This window comes from Vicugna pacos, chromosome 26 (assembly GCF_048564905.1).
Source record: "Vicugna pacos chromosome 26, VicPac4, whole genome shotgun sequence".
NCBI lineage: Eukaryota > Metazoa > Chordata > Mammalia > Artiodactyla > Camelidae > Vicugna > Vicugna pacos.
The window spans coordinates 387,437-399,456 of record NC_133012.1 but is presented as its reverse complement, the minus strand read 5'-3'; the positions used below and the strand labels follow the sequence as shown (position 1 = coordinate 399,456).

The 12,020-nt window shown below is 38.6% G+C and overlaps 1 pseudogene; it reads right to left on the bottom strand.

Annotated features, from left to right (window-relative positions):
* Positions 1-3,548: 3,548 nt before the first annotated feature.
* LOC116279509 (kinesin-like protein KIF21A) overlaps positions 3,549-12,020 on the bottom strand; it is a 32,902-nt pseudogene continuing 24,430 nt past the window's right edge.

The following is a 12,020-nucleotide window of genomic DNA, read 5'->3' as shown; positions in this document are numbered from 1 at the left end:
CTTCCCTTCTTTCTACATACAGCCTGTCCATATGGTCACCATGGGTTTCATCATGGTGCAGGGTCCCAAGGTAGTCTGGTTTCTTACACAGAAGCCAACTTCCCCCAATGCGAGTATTCTAAAAGGCTGGGGCAGAAACTGCAGGGCCCTTTATGCCACAGCCTTGGAAGTCCCAGAAAGTTATTTCTCCTACATTCTCTTGATAAAACAAGTCACTAAATTTAGCCCAGTTTCAAGGTAGGGGAAGTAACCTTCACTTCTCTATGGAAGGGGCATCAAAGAATGTATAGCTCTCCTAAATTTACCATCTTCTAAAATGTCATTTCTTTTCAAATACAAAGGATTAGTTAAGGCTGGAAATAATTTTTTCAAGTCCGATGCAATAATTATGGCTATAACTAAAATGGTTTCAGTATAACAGAGGAGATATGACCAGAATAAATATTTCTCAATTTAATGTTTAATTTACATAGATCTACTTCATACTATATGATTACAAATAAGCAATGTACTGCATTTTACCTTCAATATAAACTTCATACAGATAGTGCTTATAGGCCCAATCAACCTTACTCTCACTTGCATCTTCTGATGAAATAATGGAAAAATCAGTGTAGGAAAAATGTTTGGGAAAATTTTAGCTGTTCCTAATAGAAATGTCTCCCTACCTTACCCTGTATATTATAAAAGTAATATATTCCATGCCTAATATTTTTATAGGTCTATTTTGTTTTTATTCTTGTTATAAAAATAATGTTTGAGATTTTTTATAAGTTCTGCAAGAAAAATAGGCAAAAATAAACAATACAATCATTTATGAGTAATTACTGAACATCAAGCCTGGTACTTTATACTCTTTTCTTATATAATCCTCATAACATTCTTATGAGTTAGGTGCATCATGACTTATGTCATGACTGTCACAGCACACTATTCTATGAAGAGCTACTCATATTAAATACAGTGAAAAGAGTACTCCCGGATTTGTATAACTTCACTCAGAGTCACAGAAGTTAACCAGGTTTCCAGAGGACAACACTTGGATCCATATCAGTCTTATTTTAGAATCTATGCTCTTAACCACTACTAAACCACATTTTATAAAAGTACCTGTAATCCTACCTCTCACATATATGCTTTCTTAACACCATTATATATCACAAACACACACACACACACAGTTCCAAAAGATTTTATATGATTGAACTTCATATTCCCTAAGTATATTTTAAGGGCTATATTTTAACTTTTTTTCTATACTCATTCTTATTTTTTCTATTCCAACACCCACACAATTTCAGGAAAGTTTGCTGGAGGACTTCTTTCTTCTATGAGATTGTCCATATGTTATAACTCCAAATGTCATATAAAATTGGGACTTTATAAGTTCCCAGAGCTCTACCTATAAATAGCACATGGTATTGAGATCAGAATATAATTGCTTATTATTCCAAGCACATGTTCTAGAAAACAAAATAATGTAAAGGTCTATATACACTTGCATATCATTTTTCATGAATGTGTAAGTAAACTAGACACCACTTTTAAAATCCCTAAAAATTTTGTCTTAATCCAGTTGCAAATCCTGTGAAATCCTGCCTTATTTTTAGATAATCAGAGAGTATAAGGCTCATATCTTTCTGGATATGTAGCCAAAACTTGAAAAGAAGAAAAAAAAACACTGTATTTGTATCAGTTTATCAGGGTTCAAAGGCAATATGAAACCTCAGTTCTCTATTTGAAGGTTCTGGTACCTTAACATTTCCCTACTGGACATCATCAGTGTTCTACTTTCCATTATCTGGCACATAGACAAGATGCGAACATTCCCCTGCCCCCAGCGGACTCTCCCGTGGATCTCCGCCTCAGGTAGGCAGTGATACACTGATGCCATTCTCCGAGTGTGACCCGTTAGCTCAGGTTTTTTCAAATATTTTCATCCACAATCTGTACTAAATTATGAATTTTATATCTCCACTCTGGACACACACAACTAACATAAGAGATTCTGAAATAATACACTCCCAGGCCATCTCCCTCTGCCTACACCACGCTCACTCTCAAGTCCGGGCAGCTGCGAGCGTGCGTGTAAGACGCGTCCGGCTCAGCCCAGGAGCGCGACTGCCTCCTCGGTATTCTGTCCGCTCCGCCGCCGCCTCCCTTCTTCCCGCCGCCGCCTCTCTGGGCCCTTCTCCTCTCACTACCGCTTAGGGTCCTCCTCCTTCCCTCCCCTCCCCCTCTTCTCCTCCTCCGCCCCCCTGCCGCTCATGCCGCGCCACTAACTACATCCGGGTATTTTCAGGGAAAAAAATCACAAGACAGTATTTTCAAGTGTCATACCATCCACATAAAAATTCAACTTGCAGAATTTACAAATTAATTATTCTGAGCAGGCAGTTAAATTATACAATCTTTTCCAAAATTCAATCTACAGCTTTTAAAAATTCATACAGTTACAGCATGATTTCCTCTCTTTACATTCTACCTATTTACATAGCTTTTCCTACTACAGATGATAAAGTTCTCATCATGGCTACGAAGGTTTGCACACACAGTATAATTAAAATATATTTAGCAGCATATAAAAATTAGATAAAAAGGGAAAGAAATACTATTAAATATAAGTGAAATTAAAAGGTGATAATAGAAACAACTCCATAGAAAATAGATCAGAATATATTTCTGTTAGGACATCAAAAAACTTTCCCATCACAGGGGGAGGGTATAGCTCAAGTGGTGGAGCACATGCTTAGGATGCACGATGTCCTGGGTTCAATCCCCAGTATCTTCACTGGAAAACCAAATAAACCTACTACCTCCACATTGAAAAAAAGAAAAAGTTTCCCATCACAGAATGTATGCACAGCACTAATAAAACAATTTAACAGCATTCTAGTCCTGAGCACAGAGTACAGCTCAGCTGCAAAACTTTGGTCAATACAAGTAAACATCAACATTTAACACAAACTGCTTAACATTCTTTCTTAGTAGATTAAGGTCAACTCCATCTTATGAAAAGTCATCAATAATACACTCACATTTCTTTTTCATTACATTAAAAGAGCTTTCAAATTTGGGGACCCTCTGTAGACTGATATAAATATCAGACAAGCAGATCACAATTTGACTAACATTCTTGACATGTTTAAATATGTAAATCAGCTAAACAGACTATATGAATGAGTTAACAATGGGTTGCATTGTATTCCAGGTGTATTTTCTGACTGTCACAGAGGCAGACATCTTGTATTTCAAATAATCTGAAGGTGTTTTTTAATAGCTAGGCACAAAATTCCAGCCATGATAAAAGTGTGAATCATGCAGTATATCAATTGTTGGATATACATGCATTGGTATATATTAAAATTAAGCACACAGGATAGTACACAATTTTATTAGAATACCACTTATACTCAGCAGTTGGACTCAGATATATTTCCTAGTTAATCCCACTCACAATTTTGCCTAGTAAAATGCAGGACAACATATTCCATAAAGAACACGGAGTATTATCACAGTATTCAGTTTATGACTATCTTCATTCATGTTTAGTTATTGGCAATATCTTCCCCCAGATCGCCTGTGTCAGACATTTCACCATCTTGCAAATTTCAAGCCTTCCAAATTCTCAGATTGATCACTACAAAATAGTAAATTAAAAATGAATGTGAGGACTTCCGGGCAAGATGGCGGAGTAGAAGGACGCTTGTAAGTCACCCTCTCCCACAAATACACCAAGACCCACATCTACAGACCCACTCAGCCAACCAGAGCACCTGCGGAACTCCAACAGATCATCACCCTCTTCAAAAGATAAAGACGCCAAAAATCTGGTAGGAGACAAGGAAAAAAGAAAGAACAAAAGGCAAAGCAGCGCGGGACGGGTCCCGCGGGGAGGGAGCGGCAAAGGAGGACTGGCGCTTGCTCGCGGGGTCTCCCCTCTCCAATTGAGAGGCCAGCGGGAAGGAGGGGGAGCCTCCAAGGCTCGGATCTGTACAGAGCAGCCCTTGTCTGACAGAACTAAGTTAAACGGGCACAGAGCGTCCCCCCGACACCCAGCCTGAGACGCGGGCCGGCAGCGGCAGGCAGGGCCAGGCTGCATAAGCCGGGCGGAGGACGGGGGCGGCTGCACGGAGGCAGCTCCAGGGGACTGCAAGGGGCTGGGCGCCGGGGCTGTGGTTGTACAGGACAGAACAACCTGGGCCCTCCATAAAACAGCAATGTTGATGTGCTCTCGGGGGAAGGGTGCATACCCCCATCTCTGAAAACCCGCGGAAACTTTTCAGGGGAAGAGGGGCGGGGCCCAGGCACAGCCGCCATATTCTCCGGCGCTGAGCACCCAGGCGGGGGCAGAGGCGAAACCTGCGTCCGCACCGAAGGGCTTAGCAGCCTCAAGGGCCAGACTGAGACGGGCCTACAGCCCTGGGCAGATAGGATCCTTCCATTCTGGTCCCCCAGAGAACTTGCTCCACAAAGACAAACAAGCAGCTGGGTCTTAGCTCGGAGCAGGGACGAGGCTGCCCCTCGGTCTTCCCCGAGCCCACCCGCGGAGAGCCGAGGGCGGAGCGCCGACCACGGCAGAGCGCCGACCAGGGCGGAGCGCCAGCGCAAAGCGCGCAGCCGCACAGAGCAGCGGAGCTACCAGCGGCGCAGGCATGGGGAGAGCGGCCCCCCGCCTGTCGGGCAGGAACACAACCCCTGACCGAGGTGCTGGGGGGGGCACGACCCGCCCTCCTGCCTGGCCAGTCTGCAACATCTGACTGCGGCATCCGGAGGGGCAGTGACCCGCCCGCCCGCAGCAGAGGAGAGCTGCATCTGACCCCGTGTTAGGAGGAGGCGCGATCTGCTTGCCGACAGGTGCTGGGAGCAGCACAGAAGAGGGCGCCAACGGAGGGCCTATGAAAACAAGCTGAGCTTCCAAAACAGGACGAAGACAGAAGGACTTCACATTAAAAGCACACACACTCCAGGAGAACACCGACAACCCCCCTTTTTTTTTTGTTTAGTTTTGTTTTGTTTTTTTGTTTTTTTCTTTTTTATTTTGTTTTTTTTAATCTGTTTTTACCTGTTCTATTTTCAATTACTCTCTTAATTTTTACTTCTTAATTCATTTCTATTTCTCTTGGGTTTTGATGTCCTGTTATTGCTTAGACACAGGCTTCAAACACATATATTCATCTCCCCATCCCCTTTTTTTTTTAAAGGATTTAAAAGGACGTCTCCACGCGATTAATACTCTGCTTCAACCCGCTCTTCTATTATTCATTATACATTGTTTTCAAACCCTCTTTCCCCTTCTTTTAAAAATCTTTCTCTCTCTCTCTTATTCTTTTCTCTTTTTTCTTTTTTTCTTTTTTCTTTTTTTTCTAAGTTATATTCCTAAATAGGCATTAGAAAGATAAAATCCTTAAGATCCAAAATAGACAACTGATACTCCATAAACCACAGTGCCAGAGAGGTATGAGCAAGATGAAGAAGCAGAGAAACCTTTCCCAATTAAAAGAACAAGAGGAATCCCCTGAAAGAAAGCTCAATGTAATAGACATCGATAGCCTACTAGATCAAGATTTCAAAAAAGGAGTGATCAAATTGCTGAAGGAATTAAAAGAGATAATGCTTAGAGAAATAAAATATGTCAAAAATGAAATTAAATCTATAAAGAAGAGCCAAGCAAAATGGGAAAACACATTGACAGAGATGAGGAATGATCTAACAGCTGTGAAAAGCCGACTAGTTAATGCAGAGGAACGAATTAGTGATCTAGAAGACAGGGCAACAGAAAGCACCCATTAGGAAGAACTACAAGATAAGCAAATAAAAAATAATGATAATAGCATAAGGGACCTATGGGATAATATAAAGCGTCCCAATCTTCACATAATAGGGGTCCCAGAAGGGGAAGAAGGTTCAAAGGGAATTGAAAAGGTTTTTGAAGAAATCATGACTGAAAACTTTCCAAACTTAAAGAAGGAATCAGATATCCAAGTACAGGAAGCTCAGAGGGTCCCAAACAGGAAGAACCCAAATAGACCCACAACAAGACATATCATAATCAAGATGGCCAGAGTCAAGGATAAAGAAATGATTCTAAAGGCAGCAAGAGAAAAGCAAAGAGTGAACTACAAGGGAACCCCCATAAGGCTCTCAGCTGATTTTTCTACACAAACACTACAGGCCAGAAGGGAGTGGCAAGATATATTCAAAGCCCTGAAGGAAAAAAAGATGCAGCCTAGGATACTTTATCCAGCAAGGCTATCCTTTAGGATAGAAGGAGAAATAAAGAGTTTCACAGACAAAAAAAAGCTACAGGAGTTTGGCAACACTAAACCCATGCTGAAAGAAATATTGAAAGGGCGATTCTAAATAGAAAAGCAGCAGGATGCTACAGAAATGAGAAACGTACAACTGGAAAGGTGATAACTCATGAATTACAAATAAAGAAAACACGAAATTATAAAAGAAGACATACAAATCACTGAGAGTGGGAGAAGGAGGCAGGGAAATATAGAATTTTTTTCTTTCTATTTAAAATTTTTTTAACAGTAGGATGGGTTTGAGATCATGTTATTATCAGTTTATTAAAAACGGGTATAGGTTAATAGATTTACAAAAAAGGGTAACCACAAGTCAAAAATTTACAAGGGAGTCACAAAAACTAAATAGAATCCATGACAATACAAAGGAAAATTACCAAACCACTAAAGGAAGAAGAAAGGAACAAAGAGGACATACCAATTCAACTGCAAAGATAAGTTCAAAATGGCAATAAACACACATCTATCATTAATTACTGTAAATGTTAATGGACTAAATGCTCCAGTCAAAAGACATAGAGTGGCAGAGTGGATAATAAAGCAAGAAACTTCAATAGGCTGCATACAAGAGACCCACTTTAGGGAGAAGGACACATAGATTGAGAGTGAAAGGATGGAAAAGGATATTCCATGCAAATGGAAAAGCCAAAAAAGCAGGTGTTGCAGTACTGATTTCAGACAAAATAGACTTTAAAACAAAGGCCATAAAGAAAGATAAAGAAGGACATTTTATAATGATTAAAGGAGTGATACAAGATGAAGACATTACACTCGTTAATATATATGCACCCAATATAGGAGCACCTAAGTACATACAAGAATTACTAACAGAGATAAAGGGCGATATTGATGGGAATACAATCATAGTTGGAGATTTTAACACTGCATTAACATCACTAGACAGATCTTCCAGACAGAAAATAAACAAGGCAACAGAGAAATTAAATACTACAATAGAAAAACTAGATTTGGTGGATAGTTTCAGAGCTTTACACCCCCAAAAAATAGAATATACATTCTTTTCAAGTGCACATGGAACATTTTCCAGGATTGATCATGTACTTGGACACAAAAGAAACCTCAACAAATTTAAGAAGATAGAAATTATCTCAAGCATCTTTACTGACCACAATGCCATGAAACTGGAAATCAACAACAGAGAAACAAAGGAGAAAAAAAGAAAAGCATGGAGATTAAACAATATGTTATTGAAAAAACAATGGATCAATGAGGAAATCAAAGCTGAAAATAAAAAATACCTTGAGACAAATGATAATGAAAGCACAACCACTCAAAACCTATGGGACACAGCAAAGGCAGTGCTAAGAGGGAAGTTTATAGCGATACAGGCCTTCCTCAGAAAAGAACAATCTCAAATAAACAAGTTAACCCACCACCTGAGTCAATTAAAAAAAGAAGAACAAAAAGCCCCAAAAAGCAGCAGAAGGAAGGAAATAATAAAGATCAGAGAGGAATTAAAGACAATAGAGATTAACAAGACCATAGAAAAAATCAACCAAACCAAAAGCTGGTTTTTTGAAAAAGTAAATAAAATCGACAAACCTCTGGCCAAACTCACAAAGAAGAAAAAAGAGAGAGCACAAATTAGCAAAATAAGAAAGAAAAATGGAGAAATTACAACAAACAAAATAGAAATACAGACTATCATATGAGAATATTATGAAAAACTATATGGAAACAAACTGGATAACCTAGAGGAGATGGACAAGTTTCTGGAAACATACTGTCTACCAAAACTGAATCAAGAAGAAACTGAACACTTGAACAATCCGATCACTAGAAAGGAAATAGAAATAGCAATTAAAAACATCCCTACAAATAAAAGTCCAGGACCGGACGGCTTCACCGGGGAATTCTACCAAACATACAAAGAAGAACTCATACCAGTCCTTCTCAAACTCTTCCAGATGATTGAAAAGGAGGGAATACTCCCAAACACATTCTATGAAGCCACCATCACCCTGATACCAAAACCAGGCAAAGACACTACAAAAAAAAGAGAATTATAGGCCAATATCACTGATGAACATAGACGCCAAAATCCTCACCAAAATTTTAGCAAATAGAATCCAACAACACATAAAAAAGATTATACATCATGACCAAGTGGGGTTTATCCCAGGGACACAAGGCTGGTTGTTTAACATATGCAAATCAATCAATGTAATACATCACATCAACAAGAGAAAGGACAAAAACCACATGATCATCTCAATCGATGCAGAAAAAGCATTTGATAAAATTCAACACCCATTTATGATAAAAACTCTCACCAAAGTGGGTATAGAGGGAACATATCTCAACATAATAAAAGCTATATATGACAAACCTACAGCCAGCATAGTTCTCAACAGTGAAAAACTGAAATGCTTCCCACTAAAATCTGGGACAAGACAAGGATGCCCACTATCACCACTCCTATTCATCATAGTCCTGGAAGTCCTAGCCACAGCAATCAGGCAAGAGAAAGAAATAAAAGGGATCCAAATTGGAAAAGAAGAGGTAAAAGTGTCATTATATGCTGACGAGATGTTACTATATATAGAAAACCCTAAAAGGTCCACAAAAAAGCTACTAGAGCTGATTGAAGAATTCAGCAAGGTAGCAGGTTACAAAATTAATGTTCAAAAATCAGTTGCATTTCTTTACACTAACGATAAGTCAACAGAAAAAGAAAGTAAAGAAACAATCCCCTTTAAAATAGCACCCAAAGTAATAAAATATCTGGGAATAAATCTAACCAAGGAGGCAAAAGAATTATACACAGAAAACTATAAACCATTGATGAAGGAAATTAAAGAAGACTTTAAAAAATGCAAAGATATTCCATGCTCTTGGATTGGAAGAATCAATATTGTCAAAATGGTCACACTGTCCAAGGCAATCTACAGATTTAATGCAATCCCTATCCAATTACCCAGGACATATTTCACAGAACTAGAACAAATCATAATAAAATTTATATGGAACCATCAAAGACCTAGAATTGCTAAAGCATTACTGAAGAGAAAGAAAGAGGCTGGAGGAATAACTCTCCCAGACTTCAGACAATACTATAGAGCTACAGTCATCAAGACAGCATGGTATTGGTACCAAAACAGACATATAGACCAATGGAACTGAATAGAGAGCCCAGAAATGAACCCACAAACTTTTGGTCAACTCATCTTCGACAAAGGAGGCAAGAATATACAATGGAATAAAGACAGTCTCTTCAGCAAATGGTGTTGGGAAAACTGGACAGCAGCATGTAAAACAATGAAGCTAGAACACACCCTTACACCATATACAAAAATCAACTCAAAATGGATTAAAGACTTAAACATAAGACAAGATACAATAAACCTCCTAGAGGAAAACATAGGCAAAACATTATCTGACATACATTTCAAAAATTTTCTCCTAGAAGAAATAAAAGCAAGAATAAACAAATGGGACCTAATGAAACTTACAAGCTTCTGCAGAGCAAAGGAAACCAGAAATAAAACAAGAAGAAAACCTACGGAATGGGAGAAAATTTTTGCAAGTGAAACCGTCAAAGGCTTGATCTCCAAAATATATAAGCAGCTCATACGACTGAATAAGAAAAAAATAAACAACCCAATCCAAAAATCGGCAGAAGACCTAAACAAGCAACTCTCCAAGGAAGACATACAAATGATCAAAAACCACATGAAAAAATGCTCAGTATCACTAATTATCAGAGAAATGCAAATCAAAACTACAATGAGGTATCACCTCACACCAGTCAGAATGGCCGTCATTCAAAAATCCAAAAATGACAAATGCTGGAGAGGCTGTCGTGAAAGGGGAACCCTCCTACACTGCTGGTGGGGATGCATTTTGGTGCAGCCACTATGGAAAACAGTGTGGAGATTCCTCAAAAGACTAGGATTAGACTTACCATATGACCAGGAATCCCACTCCTGGGCTTGTACCCAGAAGGAAATCTACTTCAGGATGACACCTGCACCCCAATATTCATAGCAGCACTGTTTACAGTAGCCAAAACATGGAAAGAACATAAATGTCCATCAACAGGTGACTGGATAAAGAAGATGAGGTATATTTATACAATGGAATACTACTCAGCCATAAAAACCGACAACATAACGCCATTTGCAGCAACATGGATGATCCTAGAGAATGTCATTCTAAGTGAAGTAAGCCAGGAAGAGAAAGAAAATGCCATATGAGATCGCTCATATGTGGAATCTAAAAAACAAAAACAAACAAAAACAAAGCATAAATACAGGACAGAAATAGACTCATGGACAGAGAATACAGACTTGTGGTTACCGGGGGGGGGGTAGAGGGTGGGAAGGGATAGACTGGGATTTCAAGATTGTAGAATAGATAAACAAGATTACACTGTATAGCACAGGGAAATATACACAAAATGTTATGATAAATCACAGAGAAAAAAATGTGATAATGAGTGTGTATATGTCCATGAATGACTGAAAAATTGTGCTGAACACTGGAATTTGACACAACACTGTAAAATGATTATGAATCAATAAAAAATGTAAAAAAAAATGAACGTGAAAAAATGTGGAAAAATAAAGAAGTAAGTTCTCAGAATTACTTATCATGGAATGATTTTCTGAAAAGTTCTTTAATAGATGTAAGTAGGAATTTACATTGTCCCATAAGCATATCAGTTACCCATAATAATGAAATTTAAAATAGCTCCTATTATCAAGGGTTTACTATGTGCCAGCCATTGTCACTATGTGTACCTTACATAGATTAATGAATTTAATTTTCCTTGCCTACCATAAGATTTAGATAATGCTATTATCCCCTATTTACTGATGAGCAAATTGAGTTCTAGAGAAGTTAAGTAATTTGCCCAAGATCACAAAATAAGTGATAAAACATGATCTGAATCTAGACAGACTGGCTCCAGGACCCTATCTCCTAAATACCACACTGATATGACAAGGTCATAGGTCCTTAGGCATAAGAGCCCAGAGTAAGGTCAGAGTCTGGGGGCTGGGCAGGGTCTCCAGGGAGCTGGTCACTCTGTCAACAGTCAGGAAGAGTTATGTTCTGGTGAAATCAGCAGAAGCCCACAGGAAAAGCAGAGGGCTAGTAAGAAGTGGACCACTCTGCCTATCAGAGAACATAGAAGATACAAAATTTTTCTGAGAAATATTATTTTTGTTCACCCAACATGTGGGTACTGGGGACCAGTCATTAGACAGTCACTTTTTTCTACCATGTCTCTTATGGCTCTAAAAGGGGAGTGTTGCTTTTCTCTAATTTCCTAATAAATCCAAAGCCAAAAAAACAGTTAGCATGGAATTTTATATTTAAAAAGCATTTCAAAGTTTATGTGGTCCATTTCAAGGATAAAGGAAGTTAAGTGACTTGTCCAATGTAACACAGTGGGGCACAGAGCAGAGCCAGTAATCCAGGATTTCTAGTTCTTAATCAATAATCTTCTCTCCTGTAAGAGTTCTCATCACAGGAATAAAAAACACACTTTATTTCCTTTTTTTTTTTGTATCTACATGAGATGATGTATGTTAACTAAATTTATTATGGTAATCATTTCATTATACATGTAAGTTAAATCATTATATTGCACACCTTATACAATGCTGTATGTCAATTATATCTCAATAAAAGTCAGAGAAAAATAATAATCTTCTCATCAACCTACACAACACATGTATG